Raw genomic sequence first — 25,221 nt, 5'->3', positions numbered from 1 at the left:
GTTACAGTTTCGTTCGCTCTTTTGTCAATTAACTTGTAAATAATTCAACACATAGGTCGCATTTCATGAAAATAAGCTTTTCCGAAGACAAATATATCGTTTTTTACTAGAAAACTATTAAATCATTGCATAACTCAAAACGCATTTGTGTGTCAGACATTCACTAACACATGTGTAGAACAGTAAGGTCCTTATAGTTACTAAATTAGCAGAAATGATAAAATAATCACCTACCGTTCAGTTTCAGTTTCAGTTTCGGCCGAAAAAAATTTTCTTCAGTTTGAATTATCCAAATTATCGAAGTACAGGGGGTGTGCCATGTGGTTACGAATAATATTGTATCAAATGTGTTATGAATGACTCTGGGACAAGTGTGTGGTATGGAACCTCTTCACATCGGTTTACAACCCCACTGCTGTGATTTTGCCGTCAAAATATATTACCACAGAGTGTCACCGTGTGTGTGTTTATTTCGTGCTGGTAAGTCCAAAAGGCTCAATATATTTTATAAAGCATATTATTTATGTATGGTTTATTTACATAGGAGCAGATAACGGCCAGGGTCTTGATAAAGTATCACAAAGAAGGTGCGCGTGGATATTAGTTATTTGCGTAGCTATCTGCTTTGTCTTAAAAAAACAACATGTGCTTGAACTTGTGTTAATTTATACTTAACATGAAATTCAATTGATGTAACAAATGAATAATTGATAACATGAAAAACTCAAAAGAGGAATGGATATGTAATGTTGTATCATGAATATGAACTAGGATTTTTAAATATGCATTTATAATATAATATCTATTGTAGATGGCGTGTAAAGTATTATTAACTAATTTCCGTTTTATACACTATACACATGTTGGAAATAACTGAATTTTTATCTTCGTTAGTTACACAGCCTAATTTCATTTCATTGTATAATGCCAATAAGTATGTGGGAAACAATTGCAACGCTTATGTTATACTGCAGTATTTTAAAATAAATACGTCCGCTTTCCTGAGCATACATCTTATCTCGACCAATATAATCATGATGTAGAGTGCACATGAGCACGATATCATAAAACTTGTCGTTTATTTGCCAACTGGTTATCGGCAAGTCGTCTTAGCTAATAGCGGTAGACAATCGAAAGCATGTGTCATGGAGGGAATCATGTCGAACAATGAGCAAAGGACATGTGTAGAACTGATAAAATTATTAAGGTAAGATAATATTCATATGTATACGGTGCGGGGGATTGACATTAATCAGCTTCAAAACAATTTTAAAATGTTATTCAAGTATGTGGCTGGCTTTGTTAAGTCAACAGAGTGTTTAATGTGGCTTATCGAGGCCCAAACAGAACAGTAAATTTATGTGCATGTCAACATACATACTAAATTTCTTTGATGAGAACCTCGTTAAAATAAATAAAGAAAAACATTGCAAACTTATTTGCAATTCAAATGATGTCGTTTAACATGCACCGGTTCTCTCAATCCGAATGCCGTTAAATGAATCAAAGAATTGTCGGTCGATTAGTTGTTTAACTTCGTTATGTGTTTAAACAACTTTTTACATTATTTAGTGTGTGGCGTTTGTTTGTGTGGGTGCTTTGTTGTTGCGACACTGTTTGACAATGTATTGCTCAATATTTATGTATTATAACAGGTGTTAATTACTGCTGGTCCTTTCGAGCTTTTATGTTTAATTAATTTATTTATATGTATATAGATGAGTGTATAGTTTAATTATTAATATACTTGACCGATTTGCGACATAAGGTCACCGTGTCGTAATAAATATAATGTCCGTCTAGTGTCGATAAAGCCCCCTGTTTGATTCCCGCTCTTCTAAATATTTAATTTGTAGACACTAAAAAGTAAAAATAACTTAATACGTCTCAGGTAACGGAGCTGAAATAAATACTAGGCTTGTGGTTGTGCAATTGGTCGATTGGTTTCCGAAGTTAAAATAACTTTACAGGGATGTTCAACCTCATTGGCTAAAAAAGAAAAGTGGTAAATACCGATTTTTTTTTACAATAATTAGTTTATATTGATTAAAATATTACGACTGGTATATTACATTACTTGAAAGTGTTCATGCTTTTATTATATTCGGTAATAAAATTTAAGTGAGTATAACTACCAGGTAACTACCACTTAACTATAAATAACGCAAGATATATATAAATAAATATATATATATATATATATATCTCTATATATATATATATATATATATATATATATATATATATAATATACAACTCACTAACCATGAGCAATTCGAATTCCTGTGTATAACACGTGACGATGTTTATCAATCTACTCGCGTTACCGTAATAACTATATGTTTTCAGACACTTAAAAATAATTAATTTGTTTCGTGTCCGAAAACTTAGATACGAAAAATATTCACAAAATAGAGGTGTCCGAAAATTTAGCGTCGAAAATTGAAGTGTCCGAAAATAGCCTCAATTGTTTCAACGACTACCGGTAATAGCACACGCTTGTAAAATACCATGCTGTAAAGTATAAATACAGTTATATATGTTTGCACTGCATTTTAAATGCTTAATTTATTTGACAGAAAGTTACTACAAGGTGGTACTTTTACCAACGAGTTCAAAGATTAGCATGTATGTACCGATACTCGCTAGTATGAACCTGTAATTAACGCAATAACAAATTCAAACTATGAATTGTTTGTTTTTTCCTTTCCGACAGTTGTTGTCTAACACCCTCTATTGTTCGTAAAACTTGTAATAGGGTGCATCACATTGTGAAGCGTTTAGTATTTGTCACAGTTATTTTACTGAGAAGTGGTAGTACCATTGCGGTAGATAATTTAACTGTAATTTAATTGGCGCTACCCCTGCCAATTGTAATCAATTCGGGACTTTCAGTCAAGGCAGTCAGGTACCTCCGATGTGGGCATCAGAAATGATGGAGGACTTGAAGAAGATCAAAACGCAAGTATCAAAAATCGATAAAATTGAAGGGTGCATGAACAAAATGATCAAAAGAGTTGAATTTCTCGAAGAAAAAGTAAATTCCATTGAAACAAGTCTAAATATCTTTAAAGAACAATTTGAAATGACAAAGAAAACGTTAACAGAGTCGAAATACCAACTCAAAGATTTTCATGAAAAGGTGACGAAAATCGAAGATACACTACACACATATGACAAGAAAATCACCCAAATTGATGAAGCTACCGACAAACTTGAATTTCATAGCTTACGTGAAACTCTTCTGTTTCATGGTAGTGCGGAAACGTCAAGCCAAGAAAACTGTGACGAAATGATTAAAACGCTCATTAAAGAAGTTCTCCACATCGACAAAAATATCATCCTTGACAGAGTTCACAGAATAGGTCAGAGTAAACCATCTAAAACGAGACCTATTGTAGCAAAATTCCATCTTTACGAAGATCGAGAGCTCGTGCGAAAAACAGCAATTGAGCGGAGTCAAGACCTGAAAGCACTCCATCAAGGCATCGGTATCCAACAAACGAGAGGGACCCTAGAGAAAAGACGCAACAAGCAGCACTTGGTAGACCGGGAACGAGCAGCCGGTAGAACAATAAAATGGGCGGGACCAAAACTACTATCCAGAGTAGCGGACGGGAACTTCCGGGAAGTTAATATGTAGGACACTGAGAAGTTCAAAATCATCTCTTGGAATGTGAACGGACTCAATAGAAAAATAAATGACTGTGATTTTTCTACAAATAATCAGCGATTACGACCTTGTGGTATTAAGTGAAACTTGGACAAGCAAAACGCAATCATCAAAAATCGAAATTCAAAACTATCAAAGTGAACACATTTATGGACATAAATCATATGGGATTAAAAAAGGTCGTCAAGCCGGAGGTATTTCAATTTATTATAAAACAGCATTTAAAAATAAGATAACTGTTGCAGGAAAAGATAATTATGGAATAGTATGGTTGAAATTAGATCAATCACTGTTTGATTTTGATACAAATGTATACTTATGTTGTACATACATTCCACCTATCACTTCAAAAGTATTAAAAGACAAAGACTTTGATTTTTTTTGAGGAATTAGAAAAAGGCATCGAAAAATATTGTAATTTAGGCCTTACATACATTGTTGGAGATTTAAACATAAGAACTGGGAATTTATCAGACATATTAGAATATGACAAACATTTAGATGGCGATACAACTTTAAATACAAACAACTCTTACTTCACGCCCACGAGTTTTCCTAAACGCACGAGTCAAGATCACGTGATTGACATTCAAGGACGCGCTTTGATCTCCATGTGCAAAAATCACCAGTCACATAATTGCCAACAGTCGATTAGCGCAAGATAAACATGGGAATTACACGTTTAGTTCATCACGTGGCCTCAGTGTAACGGATTGTTTATTAATGCAAAATTTTACGAGCATTTCAAGATCATAAATACAAATACAATTGATGATGACCGTTTCGAAAATGATTTACACACCACGAATGACTCAAATATGTACCTTAACGCGCCACTCACTGAACATGAAATAATTAAATGCATAAATAACCTAAAAAACTCTAAAGCCTCAAGCCCTTCAGATAACATTCTTAATGAATATATTAAATCAACCAAAGAAATCCTACTACCCCTTTATTGCAAACTGTTTAACTGTATTATTGATACTGGAATTATTCCCCAAACATGGCTTGAAGGTACTATCATCCCAATTTTCAAAAACAAAGGTGACTCTAAAGATCCCAATAACTTTCGACCAATAACAATATTAAGCTGTCTTGGAAAACTGTTCACCTCTGTACTAAATCAAAGATTAACTCAATTCTTGGAAAACAACAATCTTCTAGATGAAAACCAAGCAGGATTCAGAAAAGGTTATTCTTGCAGCGACCATATTTTTACACTACACTCTTTAATAGAAATACTAAAAAAACGGAAACAAAAACTCTATTGTGCATTTATTGATTTCTCGCAGGCGTTCGATAAGGTATGGAGAGTAGGCCTCTGGCACAAGCTTCTAAAAACCTCAATAAACGGTAAATTTTTTAACATCATTTTTAGCATGTATAGTAATATTAAATCCTGTATCTCACACAATGGCACTGTCTCTCCTACATTTATTTCAGAAATTGGAGTCAGACAAGGAGAAAACCTTTCCCCACTTCTGTTTTCTTTGTTCCTGAATGATATGCAATCATCTTTAAATCTGAATGGTTCTGTCGGTGTAGAGTTAAACGACCCCTTAGACCTAACATTGTGGCTTAAACTCCTTATTTTACTCTATGCTGATGACACTATATTACTTTCCGATTGCCAAAATGACTTCCAGAATAGCCTTAACACTTTCCATGAATATTGCAACAACTGGCACCTTAATATTAATTATAACAAAACTAAAATAATAATATTCGGAGCAAGACAATTACAAAACTTCAATTTTTACATAGGTAATACACCTATTGAGATAACAGACAACTATCATTATCTTGGTCTCACTTTCTCAAGCAATGGATCATTTCTTAAAGCACGCAAACATATAGCAGAACAAGCAACCAAAGCCATGCACTTACTTTTCACAAGGGCAAACAATGCCAGCCTCCCAATCGACCTCATTATAAAGCTCTTTGACCACACTGTGCTCCCTATTCTGACCTACGGATCTGAAATATTTGGATACGAAAACATCGATATACTTGAAAGAATCCACAATAAATTTTTAAGAAAAATCACATATGCTAAAACTTCAACACCTATATCTTTCTTACACGGAGAGCTTGGAAGGTACCCAATATCAATTACAATTCAAGCAAAAATGATATCTTTCTGGACTAGAATACTTAACGGGAAACAAAATAAGTTTGCAGCGCAGATATATAACTATATGATGATTCTCCCTGACAATAACTTCAAATGGATAAATAAAATAAAAGAAATTCTCAATGCAACAGGTTTTATAGACTTATGGCACAACCAACACCAATTGAATACTACTATAAAAACAAATAAAATCATTAAAAACAAATTAATAGAGCAATATAAAGCTACATGGCAAAACAGTCTCACTACCTCAAACAAAACCAGAACATATAGAATATTCAAAGAGAACCTTGAACTGGAAAAATACCTTACACTTTTGCCTCAGCGTGAGCGAAGTAGCCTGTTCAAAATCAGAACAGCTAACCATAACCTCCCAGTCGAAACAGGTAGATACGATGGCACCCCATATGCTGAAAGAAAATGCACAAAATGTACAAATGACCAGGTTGGAAGTGAAGAACACTACATTTTATTTTGTCCCTACCTTCAAACACAAAGAGAACAGTATTTAAGTGTATTCAACACACCAACTTCAAACCTTACTCTTAAAACAGTTCTATCAACAACTTCAACAACACAACTTAAAGAAGTGTGCAAATTCTTAAACATAATCCTTCAAAGTTTTAAACAACAGTAATGTCACACCACTCCACTACCATTTCATCCCATTACTATCATACATGTATTATTGTCGCATTATATGTCCAACCCAATGCCTCCTGATCTTCCCAAGTTGACAAATGACAACCATTAACATTGTATTATATGTTTATTGCTGTTCCGTATTGCTTCTCCAGTAACGGATTCTTTATCGTTTATTTATTTCATTGTTTTATCTTTATGTCAACTTCAAGGGAGATAATTTCTTTTTCTGCTTAACAAAGACAGTTAAATAGTAGACTATTAAATGATACCGTACACCAATTTACTTACTAAGCTTAGTTAATAAATAAATTACCTGCTTACCTGGCGCTTTAACGGTACGTTCCATCCTTCAGCTTAATTTTATCCGATAATTGCTGTCACGAGTTCGTCTTCAGGTGTTCTTTTTTTTGCACTCGTTACTCTAAAGCGCGAACGAACAAATCAATTATTCCCGGAACGGGCTATACGCTACTATACTGCCTTTCTATGTTTATGTTTTTGCGGCTGTATTTAAGTTATCCTTTTTTTTCTTAGAATCAAACTGTATGTTTGCCAACATCGGATAAAAATGTACATAATAAAAATAGCTAATGTAAATAAAATGAAAGCTATCCATAAATGTCGGTGTTAATTGCTATTCACAGCAAATGTTATTTTGCAAATATGCCTCCCGACAATATACAGTATAAAAATCTGTGTTGTATTGCATTGCTCCGTGTATGTAAATTGTTTATTATGTATAGTGTACATATTATTCAAATATCGCAACGGTGGACTTTTCTCTCTCTCTCTCGAAAAATAAACTCAGGTTACACCTGACTACGACTACTAATGATTGACATTGAATTAAATCTACTTATAAAGCCCAATACCTAAAAAAGACTTCCCATTTTCTGTTTTCTTCATTGTCTGCCGGATTCGTCATCTCGATATATAACTATTGTATATATATATGTAAAGACATATCCACTCCCCCCTCCCAACAAACTAGTTAAAATTGATTGTGTTTGAACACTCCACTCAATAGTTTCCCTTTGTATTGTGTATTATAGTATTGTATTATATGTTTACATTATGCATGCTATAGCTGATCAACTTGAACCGGATAATACTGTTAAAACCTGTTTTTGTCATGTTTCCCTTATTGTATACCTTGTATACTTGGGTGAAAATAAAGAGTTGTTCTGTTCTGTTCTTCTGTATTAATGCAAAAGGATACGCTCGATCGCAATTTTGTTAAAGAATTTGAAGTTCTAGACTGGACAGAATTTTCGGACAATTCAGCTCTATATTTTAGTTTAAATATGAAAAATCACACATAAAAGACACCATTTAATATTAATTAATCTAATACAACAGAAACTATAAAAATAGTGTTTGACAAATCTAAAATTAATGAATTTAATACGTTAATAAAAAATACAATTCAAAACTTAAATACAGTGTTTGATGAAAATAAAACGGTAGATGAGAAAACTGGTATTTTGACTAAATATCTTCAAGAAAACAGTGCATGCATATTCGGCAAAGTAATAAAAATAAATTCGCACAACAGGCAAAATAAAAAACCACATTGGTTCGATTCAACCTGTAAAAATGCAAAAGACAATTTCAAACACGCAAAAAATGCTTTCAATAAAATAAAACTGATGCAAACAGACACAATTTTATTCAGCACAGAACAAAATATAACGATGTAAGACGAAAAGCAAAACACCGCTATAGAGTCGTAGAGAGAAGGGGCACGGTTAACCAATATAGCTAAAACACAGCCTAAATATTTTTGGAAAAATATTAAAAAATGTCATAAACAACATACGAGTATTCCCGACAACATCAATAAAGAAAAAATGTATGAACATTTCAATAATTTATATAGTAATGATATAAACGACATGTCCATTGAAAACATTGACAATATCCATGACAACACTAGCAACAGCAAAACAAATGATTTTCTTGACTCCCCGATAACAGAGAATGAAATACAACAAGCATTATCAACACAACACAACGGAAAATCAAGCGGGCCGGATCAGATACCAGCTGAAAAAATCAAACCTTCATACACCATCATAAAACCACATCTGACACATATATTCAATATCATATTTGAAAGTGGACATTACCCGAAAGATTGGGGACTAGGTTACATTACACCAATTTATCAAAGTGGTGACCCAAATCAAGCAGAAAACTATCGCGGAATAACCCTTAATAATATTATATCAAAGATTTATTCACAAGTGTCATTAAACCGACTAACCAAATGGTGCGAATCGAACAAATCAGTATCTGAATACCAATACGGTTATCAAAAAGGCAAAAGTACTGTAGATTGTATTTTTTATATACTTCACAGTCTAATAAATAAAGTACTCAATTCGGCCAAAAATTATACTGCATTTTCATTGATTATGCTAAATGCTATGATAGCATAAACCGTGCACTATTATGGCAAAAACTGATATCGCAAAAAATTAGTACCAAACTTGTATCCGCGTTTCAAGCTATGTATACTTCTGTTAAGGCAGCCGTTAAAATGAAATCACAAATATCCGATCATATAATATCTAATACAGGAGTAAAACAAGGAGACCCGTGTTCAAGCATACTTTTTTTAATGTTCGTCAATGAGAACATAAACTCAAACATCGAAGGAATTATAACGATTAACGACATAAAGTTTTTCTTGTTATCATACGCAGATGATCAAGTTCTATTTTCGACATCACCAGCATCATTACAATCAATGTTGAATGATATTGAAAATTACTGCATATTATCTCAACTTAAAATTAATACACGTAAAACAAAGGTCTTGATCTTTGAAAAAAGTAATCGCCATACAAATTATAACTTTATCCTCTACGGGGAATAATTAGAAATAGTGACATCTTTCAAGTACTTAGGTATAACACTATTTAGGAATGGTAACTGGTATAAAACAGCCCAAACACTAGCAGAACGCGGAAATAGATCTCTACATAAACTTTTCACTATAATTAATCAATACGAATTCTCAACACGCGACCAATTAAACCTATTTGATAAACTAGTCACCCCAACTCTACACTGTTCAGCAGAAGTATGGGGATTTACGAAAGATAAAGAAATCGAAAAAATACATACAAAACTACTTCGAACAATCTTGAAAGTAAACAAATCTACAAATCTAGCTGGTATTTACGGAGAATTAGGGCGATACCCGCTATACATAATACGCAAATTACAAATATTTCGCTATTGATTAAAAATACTTAAATCAAGTGATAACAGTATCACAAAAACAATATATACTGTGATATTTAACGATGCACAACCAAATAAAACATACAACCATTGAAATTGGGCGTCACACATAAAAAACACTATTGACGAGCTTGGGTCAAGCAATATATGGGCGGATCAAACAACTATCATAAATCAAACCGATCAAACATTCATCTACAATACAATTAAACAGCGTTTATTAGATAATTACAAACAAAGCTGGAATAGTGAAATAAATAATTCCCCTAGAAGCATGAGCTATTGTAAATTTAAAAACACTTTTGAGTTAGAACCATGTCTTGAATTTATAACAAATAAGAAATACAAAACATCACTTACACGATTTCGATTATCGTCACATAGTTTAGAAATAGAAAGAGGTCGTTATAATAACATACTACGCGAAAATAGAAAATGTAAGTTTTGTAACGGACACGCTATAGAAAACGACTATCACTTTCTACTTGTTTGTCCTTTATATAGAGAAATTAGAAAGAAACATTTGAAATCATATTTTCAAAGGTGGCCTACGTTCAATAAATTTGATTTTCTAATGCAGTCGGCAAATAACAGGGACATAATAAGCCTTGCTAAATATATTTTCAATGCTAATGAAATGCGTAATAATATAGACAATCAGTTATAATTGTTAACTTCTACAAGACATAGCCATGTTATTTTTAATTTTATTTTTTCATTGAATATGTTTGTTTAATTCAAATAATTCTACATTTTCCTCGTATTACAGTTGATGATATAATTATATTGATTAATGCTGTACAACGTTTTTTGTAAACTTCTCTTATTGAATATTGAATCAATGTATTTTTAACACACACACTGCGTAATTTTCTGTTTTGTGACAAAAAAAGCATTGTATTATGCTTATATGCTAATAAAGGTTGTTGTTGTTGTTGTAATAACGCTTATGCTATCTGGCGAAACCATGTTTTAATACCGGTTTACAAGGTTATTTATCCAATTACGCAAATATAATGGTCCGTTGCCCTCAGGCGTGCACCTGCCATGTTTTATGATGTTAAACTGGTTGTAAAACCTCATGATCAAAGTGTCATTAGATATCAAAAACAGGATAGAAATTGTGTAAAATAGCGCTGTGAAATATACTGTCCGAAAACTAAGAGACATTAATTATGGACGAAAACTCGTGTGTCCGAAAATTAAAAGTCACGAAAAATAATTATTTTTGCTAAAAAATGGTTGTCCGAAAACTTAGAGTGTCCGAAAACATAGAGTAATAACGGTATTTATAGTTAACTGGTGGTCAATATAAACTAATAATTGTAAAAAATACGGTATTCATGCACTGTCCTTTTTTCGTCAATCTGGATTACCATCCTTTTAAAAATAAGGAATGCGTCTCGCTAAATTTGGAAATAATTGCTAGATTGAGTTCTGTTTAGATGCAATTAAACGAGTTCACTGTAGTATTGTAAAGTAATATTCAAGTCTAAATGTACGTGTATTCTTTATAAAACTGACATCTGAAACTATTATTAAAAATACAATAATACTCGTATTACTATTAAAACCAGCTTTTCGCATCGATTGCAAACATCGGTCGGCGAAAACATAATTGACTATAGATAAACGTTGATAACACAGTATTGCTTTAAGATGATTATGTTATTATTCCAGGGAAATTCATCATCTAAACTCTTTTACAATGTAAATAAACGGTAAACAAAAACATGCAATTATAAGAAAATGTGTTTGATTCGGTGGATATCGATTTTATTTCACCCGTGATCATAGAAAAAATATAAACAAGGATATAAAAAGGGAAGTAAATCTTGATATGATAATCTAAAAATAGAAAAAGGAATTCCGAAAATTTGTTCTTCTCACCGGTAAAAATAACAATTGTGTTATTTTCACTGCTGTTATTTTACTTCAAATATGTCATATTTTATGATAAAGTATAAAATAAACTACAATATATGTTAATGGTAAAAAAAAACTCATACTAAGCGATGTGAGGACCCATATAATGTGATCCTCCGTAGTATATTTATTATTTACGAACAACGGTGGTTTGAATATGAGTTCACTTAATTACACGCATTTCCTGCGATGAATATGCGACTACAAGTGACATAAATCAACAACAATTATAAAATATTTGTACTTTTTTTTAAATCTTTTTTTCCAATTTTATTTCAAAGTAAGAAATAGTATATGTTAGCGTGTCCGATCTTCAAAATCACCAATAGCGATTGATCAACTGGCGATTAAAAGTGAAACTGTAAAAGAAAAAGGTGATTTTCAAAAGCTCAAGTGTTTTTCTATACATTTATCGGTATTCCCTTCTTTAAAGAAAGCGTTCGGTACCTTATTCAACGCTTAATCGCATAAAAACTCTCCATTGGGTAATACATAAGCCGCTAAAAGAAACAGCATGAAGTACGTAGCGAATAGTCAAGCCAAACTACAAAGTAAAGAATGCTGACACAGATGCGTCATGAGAAATTCTCAGGTAAATGTCTGGTCGCCAAAATATTATGTTCACCGTCAAAAGCTACAAGAATGGTTTTAAGGGGCATCATCATCATCATCAATCAGTCATCATATCATCATGCATAGCATCAGCAGCAGCACAGCAGCAGCAAGCAGCACAGCAGCATCCAGCGCAGCAGCAGCAGCACAGCATCAGTCAAGCACCCAGCAGCACAAGCTCAGCATCATCATCATCATCAGTCATCATCAAGCAGCATCACATCAATCACCGCATCAGCAGCAGCATGCATCAGCATCAGCATCATCAGCAGCATCATCAGCATCATCACCACACCACCACCACCACCACACCATCATCATCATCACATCATCATCATCATAATCATTCAACATCATATCATCATGCTCATCATCATCATCATCATCATCATCATCATCACATCATCATCATCATCATCATCATCATCATCATCATCATCATCATCATCATCATCATCATCATCATCAACATCATCATCAATCATCATCGTCGTCATCATCATCATCATCGTCGTCATAAGTATTACCATCATCATCATTAAAATCATCAGCAGCATAATAATCATTATCATCATCATCATCATCATCATCATCATCATCATCATCATCATCATCATCATCATCATCATCATCATCATCATCATCATCATCATCATCATCATCATCATTATCATCATCATCATCATCCACACTTTTGATGTAGTTTGATATTTCTACCGTAACACTTCATCGCATAATTTTGATAACACTGTTTTTTTATGGTATATAGTCAATGCATATCTTAAACTCAATCAGAAAATTCATCTGTTCGAAATAAAACCAATTTCATTTTGTAATGAAATACAACTTTACTTGAGATATGAAATTTTGAAAACAGGCGCGTGTTATGTTGTATTTATCGTGAACTCGTAAAGGACTGTGATATGTCAAATGTTATATTAACTTAATTTATTATTATTAATGTATTGCGCATATGAAAATAAAGTTACGTTAGTTCTGTGTGTAGTTATATATTTTCGACAATTTGATAAAAAAGATGTTTAAACGGGAAGGTATAAACACATGTTTTCCAGTTTGCCATCACATACTGAAGGTTCAACTTGCACACGGCACAAACATTACATTTAAACATATCCTCATTTAAATCAGTTGGTGTATAAAGCGTAAATACATCCTTTCACAAACACAGACATGACTTATTCACAAAAGAAATCACCCTTTCAAGTTTAAATTTCCTTCGGAGAATACATCTACACGAAAACTGCACACCAATGATTAAACCACAAGCGCATTATCTTTAGAATTGTTTGGTTACAAAAGACATTCAAAGCAAGTGTGTTTAATTTTTGGATCAGAGTTTATTTACAGGTCCTACCGGCCTCTTCACGAGGTCTTTGAGGTTCGACCTGGCAAGTGTGTTTAATATGCTTTAAAGTGCAATATATATTGATTTTATCTGCATGTATCGATAAGTACATGGTCTTCTAACCAAATAATTTGGAATGTAATCGATCAACCACTCAGATGTGAGTGCAATTAGTAATTAGCAATCAAAATAACCATATTTAATGCAAGGTGTTTAAATTGTGTATGAAGAATTCTCTATTCGCTTAAGCATGAAGTTTCATTAACATAAATATCGATTGTTAAAAGCTACGCGTCGTTCTACTACGGCGGAGAGTTCTCTTTTCTATTGGGCGCCCAGATAAACGCGATTTCCCATCGACCAGACGCTTGTTTAGCTTACATGACCATATCAGGTAAAACAGTTTATTTTTTTCGTCTCAAAGATTTCGTTCACCACACAAACATGCAATTTGTTATTCATTTGGCAATGCAATTTGTCCCAACGTGCGTACGTACGTCCACATATCACGTCGTATAGTACCTGTAGTTCGCAAACCCAAATTTTGCCATACATTTATAATTTGTAATACAGATTAGATTAACATGCGTTATAATGTGTAAGTATATTAACGGTTACTTAAAAATAATGTATCCAATGATGTGTATTTTGTATTTGTTTATAAAGTGCGTTCTGTAATAAAGCGAAATCTTATCAAACCAATACAATTAGTGCGGTAAGCGCAGTTCACATTGTTAATGGTTTGCTTGCGTTGTTTGTAACATTAGTGATTGACCATTCTGTATTATTATCGTTTTTATAATCCCTGATATTTAGCTGGTTGATGCAATACATCAGTGACAGCATTATCGTATATACTGGTATGCATGATAGACATTATGACATGGCACCGAGCCGTCAAAAATGTAATCAATATAAGAAAAGAGTTATTGCTATGTGCAATGCTTTCAGCTTTTACCGTATGTGACAAAAATAATTGTCGACGTTTTTTGTCGATGATAACCGGGTATTTGTACATTGTGTAGTGTCTGTGTACTGCCTTGGCCTCGAACTGACGTGTCGGTGGTTGTATAGTGTCGAGCTAGCGGGTGGGGGGTCGTGAAAGGGCCATTTTTGTCACTAGTGCTTGAAATAATGAATCATGTTGTTACCACGTGACACTGGAGTGGTATATGGTAAACACATACACTAAATACACAAAACATTAAACCTGTCTTACTCAATTGTGGCCGTTAACAATTTCACAAGTTTTAATTTAAGGCATTTAACACTAATTTATTTCACGATAAGATCGATAATATATGCTTTTATTTTTTAGTAATGATTTTAATAAATAATATTCATGTATTTACAAGTGTTTTATAACTTTTCAATTTATAAATACAATTTAATCCCATTTTATTGAACCCGTATACTGTCTGAGATTGTCTTTCTTTCTTGTTTATCTATATCGTATGCGATTCGCAATGCGTGTAAGTAAGCGCAATGCAACGCCATCATACATACATACAGTGACGTCACTTAGTTTGATATGAGCCGATTTGAACATAATTCCCTAGCAAGTGGACTTCTTCGTAAAATTCATATTAACTTACTTTCGATTTCACGCGCGACTTCATAAACAAACGCGAGTTATTGAACAGAAGATGAGCGACTCGATTATTAAACGAAAACTAAACAATTGATATTGTAATTAGCTGAAATACTTATGCAAAACAAGTCGGAAAACCCCAAACAAGTCTGCGTTTTTTTGAAATCTCCGCAAAATCTATATCAACTCATTTTCGATTGTAAATGCGTCATTGAAAATCCCCGTAAAATTCATATTTACTTACTTTCGATTTCAATTGCGACATCAACGGATTGCCACAATACATTCGAATAAACAAGAAAGTAATTATATTTCCCAGTGGGCATCATACGTTTTACGAACGTTGCTGAAACGCAATATTTAGGTCGCAATATCGGCAACCATTTCCGGACGTTGCCATAACGTTGCATACAAAACGTTACCAGAACGTTTCATCATAGCGTTTCAAGGACGTTACATAAACGTTGCCTACTAGCGCGACATTAGTCACACTACTTCCGAACGTATCTAGGTAATTGAGCCATCTTTTAGCGTCTGCAGTTTTTTTTCTTTATTTTTTCCATTGATATCAGTATCGACGCCAGTGTTTCGCTTGAATTTAGTATCGCCGCTAGGTGGAATGTATGCCCATTTTTTTTCTAATAATTATTTTGCTTGTAGGATAACATAAACATTTGTCAACTATCGATCTGTGAAAATTGAATGACATAATAATAATGAATTAAAAGAAACATTCAAACCACTTTGTTTAATCTCGCAAGGTAACGCATGCGCGAGGCGTCGATTTCAGGTCTTTGTTTTGTTTATTTGTGGATGAACTGTCGCTTTAGGCATCAAGTCCGTAATATGTTCCAAAGATCTATACGTGACGCAGGTACATAACTACTATCACATCAAATTAAAGCAATTTTGTTGAGGACTGAAGATAAACAAGATCAGTAGAGCTTGAAGTAAAACTTTTTTAAGTGCCAACAAGCTTGAGACATAACTATGGCGTCTAATACCATTTATTAATATAAAGCTTTACTGTGAATAATAGCATTCACTTTAATATTTAATAAACAACTCTGTGCCAAGTGTGAGAATTAGACCTCATTCAAACTGGTTAACAACCCCAGATACTTGTTGTGTGTGTTTTTTATTTCTTTTTGAAACGGTTGATTATCGTTTATCAAGCAGATTATTTATATATGGTTATTTTTAGAGAAGCAGATAACGACCAAGGTCTCAATAAAGTTAAAGAATCACAAGGTAGGTGCATGTTGATCTCAGTTATCCATCAACTATACGCGTACCTATCTTCTCATTCCTTAAATAAATACAATGTTTGCTTGCAATTGTGTTAATTAAGATTTGAAGTGAAATTCGATTGATCTTACAGATACATAATCTATAACAAACATACCGTTACGCATGATCTAACAGATACATAATCTATAACAAACATACCGTTACGCATGATCTAACAGATACATAATCTATAACAAACATACCGTTACGCACAAGATCTTTTTGGAGAATAATTATCTGTATAATTATGCTTTCATTTACCAATTTCATAATGCTCAGTTTTAAGTAAAAAATGGAACTCTTCGTTTATAATTTAAAAACCGTTTTTTAATGCAATAACGTTAATTATTTAAAAACATTTGAAAATGAAATAACGTTGATTACATAAGAGCATTTTTAAATTAAAAATGGCCAGATTTTTTTTAATAAAATGATTTTCGGACCCGCATTTTGACGAAAATAAATAAATAAAATCTGTTTTTTTCGGATGCCAAAAGGTGGCTTTTAAACACGAAACGCTTGCCGGGTTTTAGAAAAAGTTCAAATGAGTTATAAATCATCATAATAAACCCAGTTCTAATTACCCACATTAATACGCGAACCTCCGTCATCGTGCACATGTGCTGGAATTTACCAACAGCTAAGCTATCATTGTTTGTGCAAGAAGTTGATGAACGCTAAAACGCTTTCATCAGCAAAGTCTGCTAATTTCCCGATAATTATGCAACCGTCAAATAAAATCCTGAATGGAATCGATTTGTAAGTAAATATTTTATTATTTCTTTACAATTTTATAAATTTGATAGTATTAAAATGACTAAAAAATATTATGAAAGCAACAAGAGAAGAACGATTTTAATTTAACAGGTGCTCGAAATGCGAAACCCATTTACGCCTATCAACTTTAAACATTCCATTTTTTACGCACAAATACGGTCATATTTTAGAGAATAACATTTTATGTGTTGTTTAATGTAGTTGTAGTGACGAATTTGAGCATATAATATGTGTTTTTTCGTTATGTTCAATGGGTACGAAACTTTGGTTTTGTTCCGAACAGGTTCGTACCAAAAGTTTAAAAATCGCAAAATCAACAGTTTCTAAAACGATTTCAAACCGTGAATGTCCAAATAAAATAGTCATGTTTATGGGGGTTATTATCGAATTAACAGCTTCTTTATGACATTGAACTACCAATTATGTTATCCTGGGATAAACTGTCTCGACGATCAATAATTATAACGATTATTAGGGACGCTATTTCTTTAATCAATACCATGACAAAAACACATGTTAACTTGTTTCAACAGGCATTTGTGTTTAACAGTTCCATTATTAAAATGTTCTGGGAACGATATGTTTTAATTAAGATACCAACTATTTTAGAAATCAAAAGTAGGCCCTTCACTCGATGTAACAATTTTGGATATGTTAGAATTCGGACATATATAAAGATAGTGTCTTCTTCACTGCTGAGACTGCTGTCTTCTCCAGGATGCAGCGGATCTGACCAATCCGCTGTTTTTATCGAGAGTTCGCCTGCCCGTACCGGTCCAGAGGTCCCGTCTGTAGAGGGACGGGTACGGCGGGACAGCAAGACCACCAGTGGAAGGACATACGGGACGGACTCGGAGTTCCTTCTGCGGGGAGGGAACCCATGGACATCGAGGGGGTGGCTTTAAAGAGGGACCCCGAGGCGGCAGTACCTAGTGCGCTCAACGCGCTGGGGAAACCGTCTCGGGGATAAAGACGACAGCCGGTGACAGCGAGAGGGGCCATAAAGACAGAGCGGTGCTTGCACTCCCTTGGCGGAGGCGTACAGACAATTATTTGTCTTTGAAATGTCAACTACCAGTGTACATTAAGGTCTCATTGGCCACCGTGCACTGGTTTATTGGATCTAAATTATATCTTTGGCGAATACCCGGGAAGCCGGGGTAAATTTGACCTACTTTGGCTCAAAATTTATATTTTTCCCCTGAAAGGTCACAGGGGCAGGTCCAGCTTCAATGACCCCGTGAAGGGGCATGGGATCTGAAAATAAACTCACAACAACAACTGTGTTGATTTGTTGTATATAGTTTGTACAAATATGTTTTTTGTTATTTCAGACAACAACAATGGATGGTGGCAATTATCCTGGGTCTTTTTGTCAAGAAAAAGATGTGAAATTTTTTTTCCTTTAATTGGACTTGGAAATCAACCACCACAACTAACAGAAAACCATTTTACAAAAGGTGTTGTTTTAGAATTTGTGAAATTTGATAATACACAGAAGTTGATGTAAATCGTGTCCAAAAATGACCAAATGTATAAACTGTTTAACAATTTGAATTGATATGCTTTATTTTTTGATGTTTGATTTATTTTTCCTTTCAGATGATATATTTTTGTGTGATTCTAGGTTTTAATAAATAATTCTGAAACCTTTATGCAGCATAATGTTACATTATTGTTTACGTTATTATATTATGTTGATTATCTGGTTTATCAAGTGGAAAAAATGTTAGTTATATAAAAATAAAGCTTTTAATATTAAGACTTATGAAGGTACTTATTGTTATTTATGTTTTAACATACTTCTCAGAGTAATAAAAAAAAGTAAATGCCATTATTTATTAATGTAGTATGGTTCCTTAAATGATTGTCCTTATTGATTAAGTTTGAATAACGGTCGGTTTTCACACCGCGATAAAGTGGCAACAACATTTTTTGGGCCAGTGAAACCCCTGAAAAGCGTTTTATTATGTTATTTGTATTTGTCTGCGGTATTGATTTTTACTGGACATTAAACTATAAATGTTTCTTTTAAACCTCAATAGCTTATTGGTTGTCTGTGGAGATAAAGTTTTTTTTAATGCAACATATGGATTCGTTGTAAAAAATAAACATCAAAAAATCACCAAATAGTGTATTATAGACAAGTAAAAAGATTGCATAACTTTTGAACTTACATATATATAGTTAAGATATTTTTAAAATTCAAACTAATTTAAAAACTGCACATCAAGACCTTCAGTCTGATTATGATCATTTTGCACATCAACATGTTTGAAAAAAATCACTGTGGTTGCTTACTAAAAAGAACTTCATACCATAACATTTTTAAAATGAGTGCATATTTGGTCACCCATCTTTTTTTTCCGTCCTCCTACTCGACACTTTTAGAAAAAAAATCCGAAAATCATTTTAATAAAAAATGTTGGCCTAAAGTGTATGTCAATTCATGTTTGTGGATATGATATTTAAATATTAGCAATAATAATAAAATATATGGTTTGTATGGCGTGCACACTATTATTAACACATTTTCACTGACGTTACTTAATACAAAATATGGTTGCTCGATCTAATTGAATTTTTATCTTCGCTATTACACATTCTAACGTAATTTGTCTTTTCCTGTAAGTATGCCAATACAATTGCTACGTTCTTGTTATATTGCTGTCCTTCAGGACAAATATGTCCGCTTTTCCGTACAAAACTCTTATCTCGACCAATACAATTCTGTTGCAAATATCGCAAAAAATCGTATGATAAACCTTGTCATAAGTATGAAAATCTTCGACTCTTTATCGGCAAGTCGACATATTAAAAAGCGGTAGACGATCATTAGCATGTCTCAATGAGTAAATAATAAGACCCACGTAGCACTATAAGGAAAGGACATGTGTAGAGTCGATTAATGAATTAAGGTAAGATAATATGTATTTTATACGTTGCGAGGGATTTAAATTAATTAGCTTCAATTCAAGTTTGAACCAAATAAAAAGTTATTCACGTGTGTACTCGTAAATATGCTTAAACTTAAACAGGTATGGCATTCGCCGACTAGTTAATTTTTTGACGTGTGTACTCGAAAATAGGCTGAAACTATAATAGATTTGTCATTTGCCGCCAAGTTAATGTTTTCACGTGTGTACTCGTCAAAAGGCTTACACTAAAACAGGTATGGCATTCGCCGACAAGTTAATGTTTGTACGTGTGTACTCGTAAATAGGCTTAAACTAAAACAGGTATGGCATTCGCCGACAAGTTAATGTTTTCCAAAGAAAATTATATTTCAATGAAAGCATTCCCGTTTCAATATATGAGGTTAATGTTACTGCGCGATGCGAAAGAAGACAACATAATGTTATTTAATCAAACATGTTTTTACCCAAATATTAATATGTCCGCAGAAAGCGTTAACGATTTCCAGTTCATGTGCATTTATTGAATTTTCTTAAAATAAAGTCAACTTAAATACATGAATATCGGTTTCCGTTGCATATATACTCCATGTACCGCCGTCACTTGATTAATATGCAATTTTCTGAATATAATGATACGTACAGATAATAGCTGTTATCATTACTATTCGGTAATGCCTTGGACACATCGAGGACAAAGTGGTTGATATGTTTTTTTGTTTTATTTCATCGTGCCTCAAAAAGTGTCATATTTTTACTCTCTATGTTATCTAACCATTGAGTACTTTTACGTGGTAATAAAATAGAAATGAAAAAAAGGAATAATAATATCATATATTGTTATTTAATATGAATTGCGATGCCATGAAGTGCATAATAATTTACACTTAAATGTTATATACATACATCTGTGCCAAGTGCGAGATTTAGAGCTAATTCAAATCGATTTACAAATCAACCTCTCTGAATGGACCGTTTAACAGCGGTTATTACATATTATTATTGCTTGTGTGTTTATTGAGTGTGTCATAGTCTTCTTCTGTAGTACTACATTTATTGTTTGCCTCACTATTTGGCACTAGATACATTCCCATCAATACATGGCAACATGCTGTAATATCGTTTGTTTTGGCACTTGGTGCCTTCCCATCAATTAATGGCTACATTCTGTAATATCGTATCACTCCTTGGTTGGCACTTGGTACCTTCCCATAAATAAATTGTTACGTGCTGTAATATCGTTTCACTTCTACGTCCGTATTCATTATCCAATTGTTAGACTTATGTCTAAGGAAAGCACATATACTTAAAACTGTTACACCATTCATCAGATAGAACAGTGTGATTATGACATAAGCCCCGTTTATGCATACATCTATTTAAATTTTGAGGTTAGATCTCTTAGGTCTCAGTCTATTCTTTATACGTAAATTTAAACTTGAGTGATTACGTGCCCCGCTGCAGCTGAATTTCCACTTCATACATAGATTATAAAGAAGATATTTTCTTGTTGATTATAAATCATATATTTTCTTGTTTGTGAGGTAGTGTTTGAATTGAGTTTATCCGTATAGCTTGGTGTGCACTTTGGTCTGATATTTATTTAGTGCAATTGCCCTTTCTTACATGTTGTTCAATATCTTATGGTATATTCGTGTTATATGATGTTTATACATTCATGTAACAACTTTTCTGAAACCGTTTAAGTGTGCCCATGTATGCATTGCATTCATTTTGCAGAATGCTTGACCGGTGGTCTACGCAGGGCACTTCATAGAAAGAAACAATTGCTTGTATACGCACCTCTGATATAGGTCATCAGACGTTACTTTTCCAATCGATGAATTTAATAACAAATTCCAAACAGATGAATGCCCTTTATCGAACAGACCATTTATGTAAATGTATTTATATAGGAGCAGATAATGGCCAGTGTCGAAATTAAGTAAACGTATCACAAGGACGGTGCACGATGCAAACCGTTAGCTATCACATATGTGCGTAGCTTTCTACTTTGTCCTTAATATATCCAATGTGTGATTGCAATTATGTTAAGTTAGATTTATATTACAATCGATTTATCTAACATATTAGCAACTAATAACATGGACTAACGTAACGCGCGTGCTGTCTTTGGACAGAAATAGTATTTCTATTTTCGTTGACAGATTTCGTTTGCTAAGAAAAATACTTCTGAAACCAAAAACCGGAACAATTCGTTGATGGTGTATAAACAACATGAGAAGAAGGAAATATACATGTGTGTTCATGAATATGAACATATTTTAATTGCATGCTGAGAAATATTAAGAAACACTATCTATGGCATATGCCTTTCAAGCTATTTGTAAACCAATGAAACTGACGTCATTTTAAACAGTTAACGCTTCGTCAAAATTATATAATTTGTATCTTCTTTTATTTCAAAACCGTATGTGTCTTTATCAGTTAGTATACCAATAAGTATGCAGAAATCAATTGCTACGCTTGTGGTACATATCAGTCCTTAAAGATAAATACGTCCGCTTTCCCTTTCAGAAATCTTATCTCGATAAATAAAATGAGGTTTTAAATTTCACACGGGAACAGTATGACAAAACTTGTCGTTGATTTGCCAACTTGTTATCGTTAAGTCGTTATAGTGATATACAATCGGAAGCATGGGTCAATGAGGAAATCGTTGAAATCATGCATGTATGGCACAATAAGCAAAGGACATGTGTAAAGTCAATTAATGTATTAAGGTAAGATACTTTTTATATTTATACGGTGCGGGGTGGACATTGCAAAACAAGTTTAAAGTCAATTAATGTATTGAGGTAAGATACTATTCATATTGATACGGTGCGGGAGTGAACATTGCAAAAAAAGTTTAAACAAACTAGAAACATAATTAATATGAGTGGCCGGCTCCGTTAAATCAACAGAGTATTAAAGGAGGCTTATCATGGCTCAAACAGTACAGTAAATGTATTGGTATGTCAACATACATTCAGAATTTATATTGTGAGAACCTATTGACAATTTATACATAAAAACAATACGCACTTACTAGCAATTCCAATTATGTCGTTTAACATGCACCGGTTCTCTCAGTCCAAATGCCGTGAATGGAATCGAAGCAATGTCGGTCGATTAGTTGTTTAACTTGAATAAGTGAGTGGCGTTTGTTGTGTGTGTGTTTTGTTAAGTTCGTTTGTTGGTGCGACACTGACAATGTATCGCTCGATATTTCTGTGTTATGAAAAAAGTCCATTACTGCTGGTTCTTGAAAGATTAGTTTATATCAAAGGGAAATGTTCTCAGATTTTTAATGTATAAGATAAAAAATAATGTTCAAGACCCGCGTCATTCAAAATAGTGTATTATGCCATATGCGGTCAGTGTAGCCCAGCATGCATCTCGCAGTCTGGTAAGGAGATACCTAATGATACCATGAAACCATGCGTGATTTATAGCGAACAGCGCAGCTCTTGGCAATTTCGCAGACTGGGCTTGAGCTACTCTAGCCGAGTCGCCATTAGTCCCATTTTCGCATGACAGGGCTCTGAAAATTTTATTTGAATTTGTCAGAAGCAAATTACGTGTTAATCAAATAATAAATAGAGGATATTTGTTCATGTCAGTGTCAGATCGTTTGTTATTTCACGAGAGATCATAGAAAATATATTTTCAAGAGTGGCGCAGCCACAAGTGAAAATATTATTTTTCTATATTCACGAGTTTGAATATAAGTTCACTCAATTACACGCATTTCCCGCGATGAATATGCGACTACAAGTGACATATATCAACAACAATTTTTACAGATTTGTACTTTGTTTAAACCTATTTTTTTATTTTATTTCAAAGTAAGGAATAGTATATTTTAGCGTGTCCGATCTTCAAAATCACCAATAGCGATTGATCAACTGGCGATTAAAGTTGAAACTGTAAAAGAAAAAGGCGATTTTGAAAAGCTCAAGTGTTTTTCTATACATTTATCGTTATTCCCTTCTTTAAAGATGGAACTCGGTACCTCATCATCATCATCATCATCATCATCATCATCATCATCATCATCATCATCATCATCATCATCATCATCATCATACATCATCATCATCATCATCATCATCATCATCATCATCATCATCATCATCATCATCATCATCATCATCATCATCATCATCATCATCATCATCATCATCATCATCATCATCATCATCATCATCATCATCATCATCATCATCATCATCATCATCATCATCATCATCATCATCATCATCATCATCATCATCATCATCATCATCATCATCATCATCATCATCATCATCATCATCATCATCATCATCATCATCATCATCATCATCATCATCATCATCATAATCATCATCATCATCATCATCATCATCATCATCATCATCATCATCATCATCATCATCATCATCATCATCATCATCATCATCATCATCATCATCATCATCATCATCATCATCATCATCATCATCATCATCATCATCATCATCATCATCATCTTCATCATCATCATCATCATCATCATCATCATCATCATCATCATTATTACCATCATCGTCATTAACATCATCAGCAGCAGCATTATCATCCTCATAATCATGATCGACATAATCACAGGTATAATTATCTGCAGCTGACGAATCACTTTTGATGTAGTTTAATATTTCCACCGTTACACTTCATCGCAGATTTTTGATAACACTGTCATTTGGGGGTATTTAGTCAATGTACATCTGAAACTCAATCAGAAAATTCATCTGTATAAAAATAAAACCAAATTTCATTTTGTAATTTAACACAACTTTACTTGAGATATGAAATTTTGAAAACAGGCGCGTTTCATGTACTATTTTTCGTTAACTCGTAAAGTACTGTGATATGTCAAATGTTATATAGACATAATGTATTATTATCAATGTGGTGTACATATGAAAATAAAGTTAAGTTAGTTTTGTGTGTATTTATATGTTTTCGACAATTTGAAAAAAAATATTTTTACACGGGAAGGTATTAACACAT

General features: G+C 33.2%; 2 long non-coding RNA genes across 3 annotated transcripts in view; one reads left to right on the top strand and one right to left on the bottom strand.

Moving 5' to 3' along the window:
* The first annotated feature begins 1,006 nt into the window (after nt 1-1,006).
* LOC127863784 (uncharacterized) overlaps nt 1,007-25,221 on the top strand; it is a 36,776-nt gene continuing 12,561 nt past the window's right edge. The window contains exon 1 of the long non-coding RNA XR_008041180.1: nt 1,007-1,207. This is a non-coding gene — a long non-coding RNA (uncharacterized LOC127863784). The remainder of the gene's footprint in view (nt 1,208-25,221) is intronic.
* Nucleotides 4,753-6,974, bottom strand: LOC127863785 (uncharacterized). 2 transcript variants are annotated; one of them, XR_008041181.1, is made up of 3 exons: nt 6,777-6,974; nt 6,118-6,220; nt 4,753-5,653 (listed from the first exon to the last, which is right to left on the bottom strand). It is a non-coding gene; the product is annotated as an uncharacterized LOC127863785 (long non-coding RNA). The 2 variants fall into 2 exon arrangements; XR_008041182.1 differs by having other exon boundaries at nt 6,123-6,220; nt 6,777-6,967.

The sequence above is a fragment of the Dreissena polymorpha genome, unplaced genomic scaffold (genome assembly GCF_020536995.1).
Source record: "Dreissena polymorpha isolate Duluth1 unplaced genomic scaffold, UMN_Dpol_1.0 chrUn037, whole genome shotgun sequence".
Lineage (NCBI taxonomy): Eukaryota > Metazoa > Mollusca > Bivalvia > Myida > Dreissenidae > Dreissena > Dreissena polymorpha.
Note: the sequence above shows the minus strand (reverse complement) of the source record. Positions and strands in the feature narration are given on the sequence as shown.